The 19,672-nt window shown below is 44.7% G+C and overlaps 1 pseudogene; it reads right to left on the bottom strand.

Annotated features, from left to right (window-relative positions):
- Positions 1–10,923: 10,923 nt before the first annotated feature.
- Positions 10,924–18,630, bottom strand: LOC144251115 (RNA-binding protein 14-like; annotated as a pseudogene).
- Between the last annotated feature and the right edge of the window lie 1,042 nt (positions 18,631–19,672).

Below are 19,672 nucleotides of genomic sequence, written 5' to 3'. Positions count from 1 at the left end.
GAGAGTGGAAAGTCAGAGGGGAACTGGGGCAGAGCTTGGCAAGGGGGGGAGAAGGAAATTCCAAAGGAGCAGTTGGAGAGGCCAGAATTTCCTCGGAGGATGTGGTGCAGGAAGCTGAGAGCACAGACAGCTTCCGGGGGTGAGTGCTTGGCAGGGTCTTCTGCAGAAGGCCAGGGAAGATGCAAATGGGGAAAGACCCTTCATCTGGTGGCAAAAGGCTCCCAGGTGACCTGGAGCATCTCAGGGGGCAGTGGGAATGGAAATCAGGTTCCTGGATGCCAAGAGGAGGACACATGTTTGAGGACTTCATCAGGGAAGGGAAATGAGAGCCCAAGACACTTGGCAAAAGGGCCAAGTAAAGGTCTCCCTGTCCCCTGAATTTCTAAGAGGCAGGTGCTGTGCAGAGAGAGCTTCCAAAGGGTAACACGGAACACGATGAACATTCTGAGTTTGCCCTCCTGTTTTCTCATTTGCCACCCTTCCCCTCTTCGGTGCCCATCTTCACACTCAACCTCCCAATCTTGAGCTTCAGGATCCAGGGGAGGTTTGGCATAATCCGGGAGTGGCATTTCTGAACTAGGAAGGGAAATGTTAACTATGAATACATGATTAAAAGTTGCTTCTCTTGGGTTGGGGCTGGGGCTCAGAGGTACAGTGCTCGCCTGGCATGTGTGAGGTGCTGGGTTTGATTCTCAGCACCACCTAAAAAATAAAGAATTGTGTTCACCTATAACTACAAAATAAATATTTTTTAAGAAGTTGCTTCTCTTTAGTGACTTTTTAAAAAATGTTTATTTTGTATTCCTGACTTTGAATGGTAAAAGAATACTATCTGGTCACCACAGCTGAGGTTTGGAAGTAAAGAAAATTCAGAAGTGGGAAAGGAAAACTCTGTTTAAAAGTTCAGTTGTAAATTTGAGCTGGAGATTTTCTTAGAAGATATTAATTCCATTAGAGTGGAATTACAAGGAAGAACTCAGTCCACTTGCTTTTGAGTCAATAAAGATCATCATTACACTCAACCTAGGGTATCCAACAGCTGTGTTTTTCCCACAATGATAAAACCTTAGGCTTAAAAAAATATATAGAATCATTTCAAGCATATTAACATTAAGTCAATTAGGTTTAATCTACATGACACTAAAAAAAGAATTCATGGAGAAAGTTCAAGAAAAATCTCTGAAGATTTAATTAATAATGTGTGATATTTTTCCCAATTATTTTAACAGACTGTGATTCCACATCATTTTGAGGTAATTTGTGGCCTAAGCCCAGAAAATGTTGTCATTGTAATAAATGATGTACACTCTGTAGGACAATGTAACCATAGTGTTCAGTGGAATTAATAACAGCATTTGTATAATGTGTGAAAAAAGAGAAAAGAAAGTAGGAGCTCTGTACCATTTATTCATAGAGAGCAATAAAAAAAAATTACTTAGAAACATGAAGCCTTGGACATCTATTGTTTAATGAAACAGGCTTCCAAAAAATTTACACAGTGCCAGACACCAGGCTTGGGGCCAAAGGTGCAGCACAGAAAACATAGAGTCTTTCCAACTGCAGGTGGCCATGAACTCAGGTTATAGGGTTGTAATCAGCACCTTAAAAATGAAATAGAAAATTCCACTTCTGGGTATGTTCTCACAAGAACTGAAAGCAGAGACTTCATAGGTATTTGTACACCCGTGTTCACGACAGCATAGTGCACAGTAGCCCAAAGTAGGAGTAAACCAAGTACACTCCAATGGACGATGGGAGAAGCACAAGGCAGGAGAGCCAGACCAGGGAAATTCCATTTTTAAAAGAGAGGGCATTCAGACACATGCTATGGCATAGATGAACCTTGAGGACATAGTGCAGAGTGAAGTAAGTTGGTCCCCAAAGGACAAATGCTACAGGACTCCACTAATATCAAGCTCTAAGAGTAGGCAAATTCATAGAGTTGGAAAATAGTATGGTGGGTGCCGGGGGCATTGGGGAGATGGAATGGGGACAGAGTTTCAGTTTGGGATGATGAAGAAGTTCTGGAGAGGGATGGTGGCAATGGTGGCCCAATGATGTGACTCTGCCAATGCTTCAGAGCTGTACCCTTAAAAATGAATGTAATGGTCAATTTTATGTTCTCTGTTACCACAATTTAAAATTATGAAATGGACTAGAGAGTTGCCACGGGTACTGAACATAGTAAGAACACATATTTTTACTTGGATTGTCAGTCTTTCCTTTAAATGCAGCTACCTGGGCCTAGTTGATATTTAAAGCATGTTCCCCCAGGAATATGCAGAGGCACGCTGATGGTAAAATAATTCATAATTACAAATAATAAGTGCTATGAAACAAAATGGAAGGATTCCAGTAGTTCTGGAGGATCCGAATTGGCCTGAGGAGGAAATTGAGGGACCAGAGGGGAGCACTGAGCTGGGGAGTCCACTTCTGGCAGATGAAGGCACCGAGGAGCCTAGGACTTCACTGTGGCAGAGGGGGCCTGCTCACAGGAGGGCTCAGAGATCCTGTTAGGGGCTGTGGTTTCTCTCTAAGTCCAGAGTTGACCTTCAGTTACTGTTATAGGCTGAATTATGCCCCCTCCAAATTCCTGTGCTGAAGTCCTAACCCCTAGGACCTCAGAATGTGACCTATTCAGAGATGGGGTCTTTACAGGGGCAATCAGGTAAAAATGAGGTCATTATACTGGGGCATAATCCAATGTGACAAGTGTCATAAGAAGGGGAAATGTGAACACAATTTCTCAAGGAAGAAAGATGGTGGCCAGGTAGAAAATTGTATCTACAGACAAGGAGGGGGGCCTGGACCTGGTCCTTCCGTTGTACCTCTGAGAAACTAACCTTGCCCACACCTTGATCTTGGACTTCCAGCTTCCAGAAAGACAGCAAGTGCCTGTTGTTCAACTGCCTAGTCTGTGGTCTCTTGCTCCGGGAGTTCTAGCAAGACCATACCGTTAGCATAGAATCTCAAAACCAAGAACCAGCAATGCCACCTTTCATTACTGATATTAAAATATGAAACATGCTTTCTCATGATGAAATCATCACTCCACACTGTGAGAGATAATCACCAATTCTTAGCACTGATAAGGGACATTAAGCCCTGTGAGGTCCCACCTGCCTGCCAATGCAGCTGTGGTTTCTATGGCATCCCTGACAAGTGGTCACTCAGCTCCTTTCACAAGTTGAAGAACCTCAATGATTAAATAGACTGTTGCTTATTTTTAGCCCAAACTGCCCTTGCCAAAGCATCCTTTGCAGGTCCTGCTTTTGTCTGGTCAATTCGATCTCCTCCTGCCCTGGTTCAAGTTTTCCTCTATTCTGAAATGTTGCAATGGTAGTCAGGGGCTTAAGCCCTCAGCTCAGCTTCATTACTGGAGGGTTAATTTGCACAAAGAGACAAGGTACTTGATGTCATTTCATTCTCTGTTGCCTACTATTAAGTGCAAGCATCTTGGCATAGACTTTGTCCTGCTTCGAAGGCCATCTTTGGCATCCAACACCCCTGTCACACCATGCCATCCGCAAACTCTAGCTCACAGCTCTCACGGCCATGTGTTTGAATACTCTGGACCTCAGTCAGCACCATTCCCCAGTCCCAAGTGCCCACCTTCCTGGCCCACCAGCACCCTGACTTCCTGGTCAGGTAGGCATGAATGGGCCTCTGTAGGCACAAGCAAGTCTACCCCTTGTGCTTCCCTTATGTATCCCTAATGTCAATCCACCTCAGCCCGTGGGACCCTGTGTCCACTCTCCTGGGAGATCACATGCCTCTAACACCCATCATGCTTGACACAATGTGGAATGTAGTTGGCAGTGAGAAAAAAGCTACTGAATAAATGAATGAACCCTCCAGACAAAATTGGCCACCTGTTACACTCGACAGACTTTCAAATGCTTGGAAGACAGCCCTCGTGTCTCAGAGTAACGTCCCCATTTCCTCCCTGTCCATCATGTGACAGCTTCTAGACCCTCATCTGCCTAGATGCATGTGCCCCTCCTCCCCAAGTCCTGTCCCCTGATCCTGGTACCCAGAACTACACACGACAACCCCAGAACGCTCTGACCTGGAAGCACTTCCCTTTAATACCTTCAATATTATGAGTCTATTGATGCACCCAAAGTTTATATTGATTTTTTTTGAGCAGCCAGGATGTGGGCTATTGTTTCACATTGAACTTCCGGTCAATTATAGACCATCAGTCTGTTTGAGATGAACCGCTCTTGGGTCTTCTCCATCCTATACTGAGCTAGTTAATTTTTTCTATCCAAAGACAGGATTTATCTTTATCCCTGTTAAATGTCATCTTATTGGTTTCCATGCATCCTTTTACAACCAAAATCTCTTAAACTCTTAAGTCTGACATGTAACACATCAGCTCTGTGACAGCAGAGAATATGCCATAATAGACCCGTTAAGGTCTCCTCACCCTTGTCATTGATGAGCACATCATCAGGGTAGGATGTGGACAGAGCCCTCCGGCAGCACTGGGGACATCTGCCTGCACCTCTAATCTTGCATTTGCTTATATCTGGGCTCTTGCCAAGCTGTTTGCCCACCCTGCCCACCTTCCTCCATTTCGTTGAGGAGATTGGAGAAGAATTTCCGCCACAGCCCTGGAAACCCAATCTGGTAACACTATGAAGAGAGGAACTTAGTTGGCTTGGCTCTGAGGAACTACCTTTCCTGCCAAGTGTCGACACACTAGCTCTTCAAAGATCTGCTGAAATCTTTGCTCAGAACCAATACTAATATCCAACGTATCATCTGTGTGTTCCAGAACCCAGCTTCTCCTGCTCTTTGGGAAATGATGAGCTTTTCTCCCTTCCCAGTTTTCTGTGACTCCCATCTGGCAAAATGAAAGGTGGCTTCCGGAGGCCTGGAGAAGGCAGCTGCAGTCCCCGGCCCTCGCTGGCCTTGGACTCCTGCCGATGCCTCCCAAGGGATGCTTCTCCTAACCCTCCCATTTTAAGATTACTGTCATCCTTGGAGAAAAAGAAGCCCATGAAACCAAGTCCCAGCTCTGCACACTGGCTTTCAGGATCCTTCATGGTCCCATCTGTGAGCTTCTAGTTCAGATGCTCTTTGCCCTCAACAGTTCTGCTTTTCATTTTCCCCAAACCCCTTAACTGCCTGCCCCAGGGGCTTTTGCTCATGAGATTCCTGCTGGTAGAAATGTCTTTCCACTGGATCTGTGGGCTCCCTGGCCTTGCCCCTGGCTGGGAGCATCAGGCATGGTAGCAGCTCCATAGCTCAGCTAACAAAGCCAAGCTCCTGGACCACCAATGTCACTGGGACGGGCCACAGTGGAGGAGAGGTACAGCTGAGAAGCAGTACTTTCTGCTCAGACAGGCTCATCAAAGGCCACTCCAACTCCATTATTCTACTACAAAAATGTTGACATCTCAGAGCCATGAACACTGGAGCCTCTTAGATAATTTGTTTATTGTCCAAGGAGATGTGACATCTCTTTATTATCTAAGAAGCCCATGGCCTTTTTACCCTAATAAGCTATTCAATCCAACATGTCCTTAATGATTTACATTCATCCAAAGAATTTACATGTTTCAAAGTATCTGAAATGAAGTGGAAGATCAAAAGCAACAGTTGGTTGGTTTTCTCTGCTTAGGAACATCAACCCATTCAGAAAACGCGTTGTCGTCCTTGTCTCTACAGTAAGTGCCACAGAACATTGTGAATCTTTGGCTGTGGCCTCTCCACCAAATCATGTCATTTTGGGGGCGTTTGGTCATTTGCTCCATTGTGCCGGCTGTGAAGTTTCACAGCCGTTCTTGGCATATCACAGGCTAACCACAGAGTAAATAAGCTAATATTAGAGCAACTACTCATTGCAGGGTGCCTGGGACAGCCGGGCTCCCGGACTGTGTTCTGGCTGATGGCTCACATCTCCCTTTGACTCGCTCAAGTATTCTGGTAGGGATGATAAATCATATAGTCATCCTAGCTGATGTGGGAAGGCTTAGGATCCCTCCACACTGTGCGCCACAACAAATTATTTGATTCCTGCAGGCACATTAAAAACGCCATCAGAAGCTGCCTCACAGCATCAAAATGGCGAGAAATAAAGTTGCCAGTCATCTAGATTTTTATCAGAGAAGTCAAGGGGAAAAAGGCCCACTTCTGAGGTTTGCCTGGGGCCTGCTCACCACATGGCACCTGGTGCTCATCCTACGTGGGAGCTGCCAAGAATGAGCAGGAGGAGGGCTCAGAGACAGAGAGGGGTGGAAGGAGTCCCCAGGAAAATGGAGCTGGTCAGGGATAATCATGTCCACAGAAGGCGGCCTGCGGTGCTATTTCAAGAAAGGTAAATGTGTACCAAAAGGAAAGATGACGTTTGGAAGTGGCAGTGGCTTTGTGGAGGAAGAAGAGTGAGGGGTGGCGTGGGAAACCAGGGAAGGAACGGCCCCTTTTTAGTCTGAAGCCTTGTAGAACTATTTGATTTTTTAAAATAAGCACAGTGTGAGACAAGGCAGATTTCAAACTCACTCTGAAAGTCCCTTATATGTTTTAATCTAAGTCCTCAAGCTGCCATTGTGTATTTGCTCCTGATTGTGAGTTCCATCCTCGTCGACATTACAGACACCTGCGGAGCCATCTTCTGAGGCTGGCGACTGTGCCTGCCAAGTCTCAATTCCAGTCCCAAAGGGACCTTTCCTTTGAGTAGGGAAATCTTGGATGGTGAAAGATCTACATGCCTTTTTATTTTGCTTTGCATTGGATCTATGTAAAACAATCAAAGCCAGGAAAATGTGTGGCTAAGGGTCGAGATTTTAAGGTGTCCTGGGATAAATTTTCCAGGAAAAAAGTATATTCCTGCATGAGATTATAATGCGTCAAGTTCTGTTTTCATATACTTTCCACTTGCTGAGACATGGAGGTGGAAGTTAAAAGGTAACTGGAGAACATGTTCCCAGGCAGCCTCTCACCCTGTGAGGACAGGGGGGTTCCCTTAGGACCCTCTTACTAATGACAACAAATTAGAATTCATTTTCATACCATATACTGAGATGAGGCCATTAGTTACATTACCATATGCCCTCTTAGTGACGTCATTCAGTGGTTTGAAACTCAACTCCATCCAGTGAACTTAGTAGCAAAATGAGTGTCTCTACCTACTGTAATAGGAAGTCATTGTCTTTGCCACGATTCACACAGGCATGGATATTCTATGTTCTGCTTCTTCCCTTGCATATCTAATGTCCTCAATCAACTGTCCTGCAAGTGCATCTAATTGGTGGAAGCAAAATTATAAGTCTCTATGTTGAGTCAGTGTGTCTATGCAAAGTGATTACATACTTTTTATGAGACCCTATTTTTAACTGAAGTTGTAGGTTATTAATTTTGAGTAGTTCAGTTTCTCCAAATTATGACTATCTAAATTTTTGTCGTCTTCATACAAACTTGAGAATACATTTGTAAGATATTCAGAATAAAAATGTTACTACATTGGAGAAAATTAGCATATCATCATCCCACATCTTACATTGCCCATTTTTGTTTACATAGCAAGAATAGCTAAAATATACTCATTTAATTCAAACCATACATAGTACAATTTCATCACCCCAGTCCTCACATTGTACAGTACATCTCTAAACTTGCTTATCCTGTACATTGCCACTTGGTATCTTCTTGCCTACATTTTCTGGTGTCCACTTCCCCTTCTATCACCACTCTTGTTACCTAGCTCTTGAGCTCTTCCAAACAATACAAGCAGAGGACATACTTCCAAACACATTTTATGAGGTCAAAATGTACTTTCAAGTATTGATCTTGTATAATGTGACCTTGCGATATGCACTTATTTCCAAGAGTTTTTGGTTTTGTTCTTTTGAATTTTCTACATAGATTACAATGTCATCTAAAAATAAAAACACCTTGTTTCTTCCTTTGAATGTATATTTTTTTTCTTTATTCTTGAACTGGTGAGGGCTTCCCATATGATGTTGAATAGAAATAGTGAAAATGGGTACCCTTGCTTTTCTCTTGGAAAAATCATCAAATTGCTCACATTAGGTATGATGTTTTCGTTAGGGTTTTGTGTATATTCTGTATAAGACAAGGACTTTTTATTTTTATTATGAATAGAAATTGGATTTTGCTAAGTAATTTTTTTACTTGAACTCATGTATTTTCTTCTTTTAGCATGGTAATGTAGTAGATCATGTTAAACCTTGTATACCTAGAATAAATTCCACTTTGTCAGTATGTACATTTTTACACATTTTATTTGCTAATATTTTGTTGAGGGGTTTTGTGTTTGTGTTACCGAGAGAGAGATTTCTATACTTTTCCTATTTTGCAATGTCTTTATCTGGTTAGGGTGCTGCTAGTCTTATAGAATGTGTTATTGTGCCCTCTGATTCTATGTTTGGGGAGAGATTGTGGAGAATTTAGAAAACTATAAATTTAGGGTAGAACTCACCAATGAAACACTGGAGACTGATACTTTCCTATTTGAAAGGTTATTAATTATTGATTGGATTTCTTAGTAAATATACAATGCTATACAGACTTTATATTTCTTTTGTGAATTTTCTTAGTTCATGTTTTTTAAGTAGTTGGTCCACTTCATCTAGGCTACCAGTTTTGTGGCTATAGATAGGGCTGGTTGTTTATAGCTCTCTTTTGTCATCTTTAAGATTCATGATTAGTAATGATAGTCTCTCTTTCCTTTATAATGTTGGCTTATTATGTGTTCTCTTCGTTATCTTGTTAGCCTGGCTAGAATTGTTATTAATTTATATTGTCAAAATACCAACTGTGGTTTTGTTGATTTTCTTTATTATTTCCTGCTTTTCAATTTTTTTATTTCTGCTTCAAATTTGATGATCCTCCCCCTCCCCTTTCTTATTTCTTGTTTGCTTTAGAACTTCACTTGCTATACTTCTACTGAAACGTGGGTTATTGATTTTAGAACTCCTTTTCCAACATAAGAATTTAATGCTGGGGCTGGGGTTGTGGCTCAAGTGGTAGTGCACTCGCCTGGCATGCGTGTGACCCGGGTTCGATCCTCAGCACCACATACAAACAAAGATGTTGTGTTCGCCGAGAACTAGAAAATAAATATTAAAAAAAAATTCTCTCTCTCTCTCTCCTCTCTCACTCTAACTTTAAAAAAATATATTTTTTTTAAAAAAAGAATTTAATGCTATAAATTACTCCATCTAAGCATTGCTCAGCTGTATTGCACAAATTTTTGTAATCTGTATTTTCATTTTCATTTACTTCAAAATATTTCTAAACTTCTCTTGATAATTTGAGTAGTGGGTTGTTGCAGAACTGTGTCACTTATTTTATAATATTGAGGTATTTTTCAAAGAATCCTTTAAATTTTATTATGATAAGAGGAAAACTTTTTGTATGATTTTGATTGTTTTAGAGAGAGAGTGAAAGAGAGAGAGACACTCAGAGAGAGAGAGAATTTTTAATATTTATTTTTAGTTTTCAGTGGACACAACATCTTTATTTGTATGTGGTGCTAAGGATCAAACCCAATGCTGCGCATTCCAGGCGAGTGTGCTACCACTTGAGCCACATCCCCAGCCCATAATTTTGATTTTTTTTTTTAAATTTTAGTTGGCAATAGACAAAATATCTTCATTTTCTTTAGTTTTTTGTGTTGCTGAGGATCAAACCCAGTGCCTCACACCTGTGAGGTAAGTGCTCTACTCCTGAGCCACAACTCCAGTCATGATTTTTTAAATAAATTTTAAGTATGTTTTATAACCCAGAAAATGTTATATCTTTGTCAAGTTTTCATATTAATGTAAATGTGAATGTAAATTCTGCCATTGTTGGATGGAATATTCTGTACATGTCAATTTCATCAAGCTAATAGGTAGAACTCTTTGGTTCATGAAAATTTGTACTTGTTGTCTAGCTCTTTGATTGATCAACTACTGATAGAGGGTTATTGTACACACTTTATTTTTTTTTCAAACTGCAAATCGCCCCAAGTTTTATTTGTAGTCCATACAAAAGGGGGGGAAATTAAGGTTTTCTAACACCACCTACTTGGGGAGATGGGGAATTGGGACTGTGCTGCTCACCATCGCTAGAACATCAGTGGTAAGCAGGGATTTGGACACATACCAACTGACTGTCCAATAGGATCTCAGTCTCAACAGTCTACAGAGGAACAATCAGGGCCCCCTGGACTGCTGGCACAGCTTGGCGCACAGGAAATGGTTAAGCTAACCCTTTCCTGGCCTCCCTCACATCTAAAAGAAAAAGGCGCCGCCGACCTCAGCTGCAGGTTGCTTCCCCATCCACACGACCTTAAATATCATGCACAAAAATAAAAGGGAGCCAGGAAAAAATAAAAACAAAAGTAATTCCCATTCTGGAGAGATGGGAGGCAGGGTAGAGGGAAAACCGCAGATCTAGAGCCAGTAACAAGATGTGATGCTGAGGCGAAGGAACAAAGTAAGTTACTGCCAAACACTCAAAAGGATGGTCTCCTGGGGAAGGCCCACATGGTAGAGGGAGGGGATGAAAAACCGCAATGGGAGAGGTATGGGCCAGAGTGGTTATAACCTGGGTCTGCACCCTACCTACCTCTCCCTCCTTCCCCGTGGTGCCCCATCCCCAGGATGGCCCTACATGCGGCGCTGGTAGCCAGAGTGCATCTGAGCTGCACTGGATGAAAGCAAGGTCCCCAACTTCCCAGAGTGTGGACGCATCTCATAAACTTGCCTTCAGCCATTAAGTGCCAAAAGGACTACTATAGACCAAAATTCACCTTGGCCACTTCAATTGTCTCATTACCGTCGCCTGCCCGATGCCCATTCCGATTACGCACGCTATTCGGGCTCCTATAATCCAGCGAGGACTTTGTCGGCGAGCGGTGGAACGAAAGCTGCGACTCTGATAAACGCCGGTAATCAGAGAGCTCGGCTAAACGCCGGTCGGAACCATACCTAGTCGAGAGAAGAAGACAGTTGGTGAATGAGACAATTGAGGGGAGGGCTCCAGATGGGCATGGGGGAGATGCCAATAGGGACAGGGAGGGTGTGATCAGATTGATCTCCAACAGTTTGGTTTCCTTGTGTCAGAAGGTTCTTCACCCTATCCAGGCCAAGAAATCAAGCCTGGGTTCAACTCATTAGGAAACCAAGCCCTCCACTGAAGCCCTCCTTTCCGAAGTGGCCAAGGTGAATTTTGGTCTATAGTCCCAAACCACAAACAAAATATCCCCACCCATGGGTCCTACACAAAGACTTTGGTTGTTTATCAACAGAACGGTGGATGAAAGCAAGGTCCCCAACTTCCCAGAGTGTGGACGCATCTCATAAACTTGCCTTCAGCCATTAAGTGTCAAAAGGACTACTCTTTCACGCCCACCCCCACCAATACCAGGACAACAAGGTAACAGGCTTAAGAATCCCTGAGACATAGGGAAAGGGTATGAGCCATAATCCTTCAGGCAGTGGCTCCTAAGGAACCTGGGCTAGTCTAGAATGGTGACATTTTCCCAGCCTGACTGGTACCACCGCAGGCTGAGCTCTGTGCTCCACCTGAACCCTGGTGACCAGAAAAGTTCACAGACACCGACCCCCTCGGCCTCTGCACACCCCACAGGAGTAAAGGAGAAAAGACCGAGGGAGGGGCCTAAAATTCCCCTCCCATGCCAACCTCAGCCCCTTGCCCTAAGCCCCAGCTGGGGGCAGAGGCGGGGGGGCATACAGTACATTTTCGACATGGCGACAGCCTTTTTGTAGGGATTGTCGTAGCTGGCCCGGGGTGGGGAGAGGCGGGTACGCTCATAGGGCGGCGAGGTGCTGTTGGCGTTGGCAATGGCCCCCTGGGACATGGACAGGTAGGCTGCAGACGGCTGACCTGCCCCATCGTAGGCATTGCCCGGCTGGCCACGGTAGGAGGCAGCAGCCTGGGGATGCTGCTGGGCAGCATAGGAAGCAGCCAATGAGGCTGATGACTGAGTGCGGTAAGGAGCTGTCAGGGTGGCAGAAGGCTGGGCCCCGTAGGCAGCTGCGGCACCATAGGAGCCAGTGGCCGCAGCAGCCGACTGAGCCCCATAGGAGCCTGACAGGCCCATCGATGCTTGGGCCCCATAACTATTCAGTTGGGTCTGGACAACTGGCTGGGCCCCATAAGAGCCAGCCATTGGGGTAGTGGCTTGTGCAGCATAGGCGGCTGGCTGGCTGGCATAGGCAGCAGCTGTGGCTGGCTGTGCCACATAAGCAGCAGGCTGGGAAGAGTAGGAAGCAGCCTGCTGTGCAGCATATGGGGCAGACTGAGCATTGTAAGAAGCCGAGGGCTGGGCATTGTAAGAAGCTGCCTGGGCTCCATAAGCTAGCGAGGAGGCTGCAGACTGGGCCCCATAGGAGGCAGCCTGAGCCCCGTAGGAGCCTAGGGAGGAAGCTGCTCCCTGGGTGTTGTAGGAGGAAGCAGCTGCACGAACCCCATAGGAAGAGGCAGCCTGGGCGCCATAAGAGGATGGCTGGTTACCATAGGAGGCAAGGGAGGAGCCCTGAGCCCCGTAGGAGTTGAGCGAAGAAGCTGCCACTGCCTGACCCCCATAGGAGGAGAGGGCTGACGCTGAGGGTTGGGCTCCACCATATGGGCCGAGAGAAGAAGCTGCAGCAGACTGGGAGCTACGGCTAGCCAGCTGGCCCCTGTATGGGGCCCCAAGGGAGACAGAGGGCTGAGCGCGGTAAGAGGCTGCCTGGGCTGTCATGGGCTGAGTCTGATAGCCGACACCCAAAGAGGCAGAAGGCTGGGCCCTGTAGGCAGCTCCCAGCGACACTGAGGGCTGGGCCCGGTAGGTGGCTGGCTGGGCCGTCAGAGGAGCCACATAAGAGGCTCGGGGAGGTGAACGGCGCAGGGGGCTTCGGTCGTGACCAAAGAAGGGTGGCATGGGCTGACAGGCTCGCCCATCAAAGCCACCAGTGCTGTTGCCAAAAGCCTGTTGGTAGTCGAAGGTGGCAGAGAAGCCACCAGTTCCAGGGAATGCCGTATCCCCAGCCCCTGGTTTCTTGGTCTTGTCCCCAGACTGGATAGCCAGGCCAGGCCCCTTCTTCTGACCCTTGGTTGAGAGTTCCACGTTGATGTGCTTGCCCTTCACTTCTTTGCCGTTGAGCTGCGCGATGGCAGCTTTGGCATCTGCTTCCTTCTCCATGTGAACAAACGCGTAGTCTGATAAAGCAGCAGACAGAGGGTTAGCAATTAGGGGGGCAGGGCATGCTACCCGATGGGTCCCAAATTGGATACAACAGCACCCAGCTGTTGCCAGTTACCTCCAGGCCACCAAACCCTCCTCTCCAGGAGTATGTCATAAAATATTGGCTCCCACATAACAAAGCTTCTGACTGTCTCAAAGAGTCACATTTGACTAGGGCTTTTTCCCATTCTCCCCTTTCCCCCTGCCACTTCACCCAACTCCCTGGTGAGAAAAGAAAGAGTAAAGATGAACTGCAACACAGGATAAAAATCTTCACAGCTACTTTAAGACTAAACCAGCAGACAAAACAAAGAAAGGGTTTCTGGATCACTCAATTATTCAGTGTTCTCATCCCATGCTCACCAAACACCACTGCTCACCTTTGACGCTTAGCACTCAAGCACTAGCCATTTCTCAGCCTAGATCAATTAAGGTGAAAGAGATTCAATTCAGGCAAGAGCCTACAAAGAGCAAGCAGTTCACAAAATTCCTCCAATGTAATCTCCCCTCTTTTCACATTACTTTCCAACTTTCAAAGTACTTTCATGCACACAACCTCACTTGGGCCTTATAACAATCCTGTAAGGTGGCACAACAAAGGATCATCATCTCCACTTTACTGTTGGGCAAACATGTTCAAGAATTTTTACTTTGCCCAAATCAAAGTATATCAATGTCAGGACCAGTTTTAGCTCTTCTATGCCCCATGCCCCTTTGCTACACCCATCTGTCCCTGGGACAGATTGGTGTAAGGTATAACTGTGTAGTATGAAAAAAAAATGTAAGCTTAGAAAGAGAGATTCTAGACCCTATGTACATCTACAAGGTAAGGAAAATGGAAACTAAGACCCCTCCCCCTCAGGCATATTACATCCTCCACCACTTCCTCTTTAAAGGACAGAGAGGTATACCTTATCCTTTGGAGTTCTGTTCATAGGCCAGACTGCACACAGGAAAGACCTGGTTTCTCAGCTGTGAGGCAAGAAGCTGCAATCACTGCAAGCTAGAAGGTCACCCCTGAGGCTTTCATTCAAGACCTGAATGAATTGTGTGAGGAAGAGGGACTAAGACAGGCTCTAAATCTCAAAACTGAACTATTCATCTACCACAGAAGAAAACTTTAGAAAGGAAAAAAAATTCTCGGGGTTGTGTCCATACTAGAAATTGTAGAAATTGCAATGGTGCAAACAGGACCTGAACAATGAGAGGAGCTTGTCCCTGAGAAATAAAGCCCTGCAGTTAAAGGCCCTATGGTTATTTTAAGAAAAAAATCCAAATGCTGGGATCCAATCTCTGTCACATCAGTTTAAAAAATAAAAAGATACCTCGAAGAAGTTCCCAACACCCCATTTTCAAAGATATCCTTTCTATGACCTTCAAACAAGTGTCCTTATTTTTAGAAATTTTCATTTTTAAAAATAATGGAGATACCCTCACTTGCATACCCAAAGATCTATTTCTCCTAAAGAATATTATCTTTCATCTATAATAAAACATAATGTCATCTGTACACACAAACTTGGAACCTTCTAAAGATGATAAAAGAACAAAACGAACTCTCACAACTCTCAAGTCTTCAACACTCCCACAGACAAAGCCTGATTCCTTATTTACCAATTATGAAAAGCTAAGCATTCCATTTCACTTGGCCACACAGTACTAGAATTATTCTCTGATCTCTCATCTTCATTCTGGGTAGCTAGCTAAAAACAGTAGCAGGTGATCTAACGTCTCTAAAAGCAGAAACTGTGCTGACCCTCAGGAATGGCAAAACCACCTAGAGAATGCAATGACAAGCAGAAAGGCTCACTCAAGGTAAAGAGAAAACAGGAAGATCTGCTAGAGCCTGTAGGCAGACTGGGGGAGGGGGGATGAAAGGGGACAATCTCCAGGCACTGTGAGGGATTAAGGAAACACACCACATTCCTGATTATTTGGAATTCCCCCAAACATCCATTGTCTACTCCCTACATAGCTGGGTTTTATTAAGAGATCAAGGAGTAAAATTTAAAAACTGAGATTTCAGGTCTGGAGATGTAGCTCAGTAAACTGAGCTCATGCTTAATATGTGTGAGACCCTAGGTTCAATTCCCTGCACTGCAAAAAGAAAAAGTGGGGTTGGTTTGATTTCACATGTTCAGTTCAACTGACAGCCCAGATGAACTATGTAACTGTTGGTGGGGGAAGATATAATTATAGCCAAATTATATCTAAGTTTCTAAGCCTGATATCTGAAAGGAATTATAACTAGGTTGTCCAAATGACTGAATCACATCAGGGTTAACTGTGTCCCATCACACTGAGTAGCCAAATTCAAGCCTAACCCCATCAACGATGCCCAGAATCCCAACTCCTTCCCAGCCATCAGAGTAGCAGAGATCCGAAGAACTCCAGGGACTCTTTTGCCTGGATAGTTAGCTCAAAGTAATCTCTCCGTTAAGACTAGCATTAAACCTAACAAGTAGTTCTGCAGATACCTCCTAATGGTCTGATGACATCACAATCCCTCTAGTACCAAAGTTAAGAGAATCCAGAAAAACAACTTTTCCTATCCTAAGATGATTTTTTAAAAACTTTGAAATTATAGAGCTCGGTATTTAAAGGATGGCTACCCACAAAAGAGAAGGGATAATTTTCCTCTTCTGACTCAGACCTCCCCTGAAGTATGCAATGGCCAAAGTCTGCAAGTGGTTCTTGAAGCTGTTCATCTTTGAATAGCCAATAGGACACAGCTGCAGAGAGTGGTTACCACTGTTGCTATGGAGATTTTTGGTCTACAAATCATATCTAAGCTCCTAGAGTAAACAAGCAACCATGTTTTTCTCCTGTGAAATAAAACAGAGCTAGCTGTCCTGTGCTTTTCAAAGACTTGACAGGGCTGAGGGTGTGGCTCAATGGTAGAGTCGCTAGCACAGCATGTAGGCCCTGAGTTTGAACCCTAGAACTGCAAACCAGAAGACCTGACAGCAAATCAAACGCTCACTCACAGTCAAGAAATAAGTAAGCTATTTATTGAGCCAGTCTCTTCTACAAATTCCCAACTTTAAATCCTAAGTTTTTTCACCCCTAAGAACTATAAAGATATCAGTGAAGGATATCAGTGCATCAGGTGCTATTGCATATAAGCCTAACAACAATGGAAGACACCTCCCTGAGGAAGTCCAAGCATTTCTGCTAACAAATGTTTACAAAGGAACAAAATGCACAAACTTTTCTCTCTAACTCTCACAGGGAATCAGCCAGAAATTCTAAAACTCATGTGAAGTTATCATGCACTTTACCACCACCACGATCACCACCACCATTCCCCTGGTCACTTAGTGTTGATCCCAAACAAATTCAAGAACATTTTTGGCTTTCTCTATCACTTGAGAACAAGCTTCTTGATCATGAGTTCCATAGAGATTGCCCCAAGTACTGATTCTAGACTTTCAATCTACCAGTCACCCTGCCTAACAACTACAGAAGAAACCTAACAGATTAATTAAACACAAAACTCTCATACCCCTTGCTGGCCAAGTACCCAATCTGACACCCTCCCACCCTTTCATTCTAAACAAAATCAAAAATCCATGCACCATACATCCTGCCTCAGAGCACCCAGCAGGAAAGCCCGATTCCGGATAGTCTCGTGGACTTGCATAACCTAAGTTGAGGAAAATAGAATGGAGTATTAATGCAGAATAAGAATTTGTTCCTAGCAAGGGACACAATGACATTTCCCCAGCTTGTGGAAAGGACAAGAAATGGCCAAAGATGTGCCTTTACCGGACAACAAATGAAATACCTTTGGTGACCATGAACAAGCAACTGCACCTATTTATTTCTCATCCTCAAAACGTCTCACACAGGGTATGAGCAGGCATGAATCCAATACCAGGAGGGCATCACATACTCCCAGGTGCATCCTTGAAAATAACAGGGCAAAGTTAATTCAGATCTGTTCCCAAGTGGAACAAAGACAGACCACATATATACAAGGGCTGACCCATCAAATCTTCCCCAAAAGAGAAAGAACTTAGGGGATAAGAACCCAGAATATTAAAAAAGAAAAAGAAAAAAAGAAAAAGTCGACTGGGCTCCAAAAAGGAAATCAAGCCTAAATTATGGTGACACATTTTTCTCAAAGAAAAGGCAAACTAGGGATCTGCTCTGAGAATTAATTCAAGCAATGACAACTCTCAAGTAAATCGTTTCCAGACAATGTTTAAGGAAGACCTCTCACATCTCTCCCCATAATCCCCTCAGCCAAAGTATGCCCCCTTGCAAGTCGTCAAGCTTATGAAAGAATGACACTGCCCTGGGGCATCAGTTTGGCAAGTAAAGCTGTACAAAAGGGGCCCTCATAAAACAAATCTCCTTCCAGAAGCAAAAAGGTCAGGGTTTCCAGCTAACAGATCTAAAATCGAGCCCAAAGGGTGGGAAAAGAGGGAAAACAGGTTTAAGGGAGTTGGACCACAGAGCTGCCACATCTAACCCATCAAATACTGAAAATACCAAAGTGGCTCGGAAGGGGCCCTTCCTGTACCCATGAGGAGACCCATGCCAAACAATACTAAGAGATCCCAGCCCGAGAAACGTCCAAGGGCCCCGTTACCTTCCGCTTGGGAGCATTCATCGGGAGGGAACACGAGGCAGGCCTTGGGGCGTCAGCCCCCACCTTTTCCCTCTTCCCTTGCTCTGACCGACGTCTGGAGAGGAAGTGGGGAAGTGGCGAAATCTTCCCCGCTCCATGATCCGGCTTGTGCCCGTCACTTCCCAATTTCCGCTCGGTGCCAGGCCCAGGAGACCAGAAGACGCGCCCCCGGTACACTCGCAAGTCTCTGGCGCGTCCCCGGCCCCGTGGCTCGGCTCTCAGTGGCCGCCGCACCCTCCCAGAGCCGCTTCCTCCCACTTGGTGAACGGTGCCTGGACCGCAGGGGGGGAGGGTGGCTCTGCCCAACGCACCCCCAACACCTCTGGCCTCACCCCAGCGCACTTCCCCACCCTGCCCAACCGCGCAGTGACCTACCCCCGGGTAAGGGGCGTGGCTAACAGGCAGAATGCCCCGAGCGCGCCCCCGCCCCCGAGCGTGCCTCCGTGTTACCTTTTACCACGTCACACTCGATGACGCGTCCACGGCGCTCGAAGACGCTGCGCAATTCCTGGCTCGTGCATGCAGCCGACACATTGCCCACGAAAATCTTCCAAGTGTTCAGCGGCCTTGGGCGCGACATGTCTACCACGAGCGCGCGCCCCGGCCGCAGCTCGTGGCCGTGCAAGGCCTCGATGGCGCGCAGCGCGCCTGCGTTCTCGCGCATGTGCACGAAGGCAAACTGTTTCATGACAGCGCAGCTCATGACCATGCCTTAGGGCGCGAAGAGGGCTGCCAGCTCCTCCGGCGTTGTATCCGCCCCGTCGACGTTGCCCACGAATATCTTCATTTTGCCGCCCGCAGCCGCCTTCCCGGAGAGCTGGGACCGCTCCTCCAGCGACAGCCAAGACGTCCGACCGACCGGCAGTTCTCCCCAGGAATCTATTGTACACACTTTAATATAGGCTTGTTGAGTTCTCCTTTCAACCCTGTCAGGCTTTGGATTGTGAATTCTGATGCTGTCTTATTAGGTACATACACATTTAGGATTTTTATGTCTTTCTGAACAATTAGCCCTTTTATTATTTTTTTATCTTTCATAGTCATTGCTCCAAAGTCTGCTTTATCTCATATTAATGTAACTATTTTAGCCTCATTTTGGTTAGTGTTAGCCTAGTAGATCTTTCTCGAGAAATTTACTTTTAAATTATCTGAGTCTTCATATTTAAAATGTGTTTGTTACAGACAACATAAAGTGCCCACCCTGAAAACTTCTTTTACTTAGTGTGTTTAGACATTTTGAAGTTATTATTGCTATAACTTGAACGAATATTCACCATATTAATATCTGTTTTCTATTGTTTGTTTTTGTTCTTTGTTTCTTTCTCTCATTATATTTTACTGCCTTCTGTGTTTCAATTTAATACTTTATATAACTCCAAATTATCTCTTAACAGAGTTTTCTTTTTCTTAAACTTTTTAAATTGTTGACCCAGACTTAAAATATATCACTTTAACTAGCATAAGCCCATCTTCAGAGAGCACTATATCACTTCAAATGTGTCACAGGTAACTTATAATGTGTCACTTTCTATTTTTGTCATTTCTGATTTTTATGTCATTCATTTCACTTAGGCATATGCTATATTTGGCCCATATATTGTACAATTGCTGCCTTAAATAGTTATCCTTCAAATCAATTAAGAATAAGAAAAATAAACCCGGTTTTAACCTTGATCCATCCCTTCTTCTTTGCTCTCCATTTCCTTACATAGGTGTGATTTTGACCTTTTTTTTATTTGCCTAGAGAACTTTTTCTTTTTTAATTAACATTTTTATAGGGCAGATCTGTTGGCCTGGAATTTCTGCAGATTTTGTTTGAGAAAAATCAT

Source organism: Urocitellus parryii, chromosome Y (assembly GCF_045843805.1).
Source record: "Urocitellus parryii isolate mUroPar1 chromosome Y, mUroPar1.hap1, whole genome shotgun sequence".
NCBI classification, from domain to species: Eukaryota; Metazoa; Chordata; class Mammalia; order Rodentia; family Sciuridae; genus Urocitellus; species Urocitellus parryii.
The sequence above is the reverse complement of the archived record's forward strand: the minus strand, read 5'-3'. Positions and strand labels throughout refer to the sequence as shown.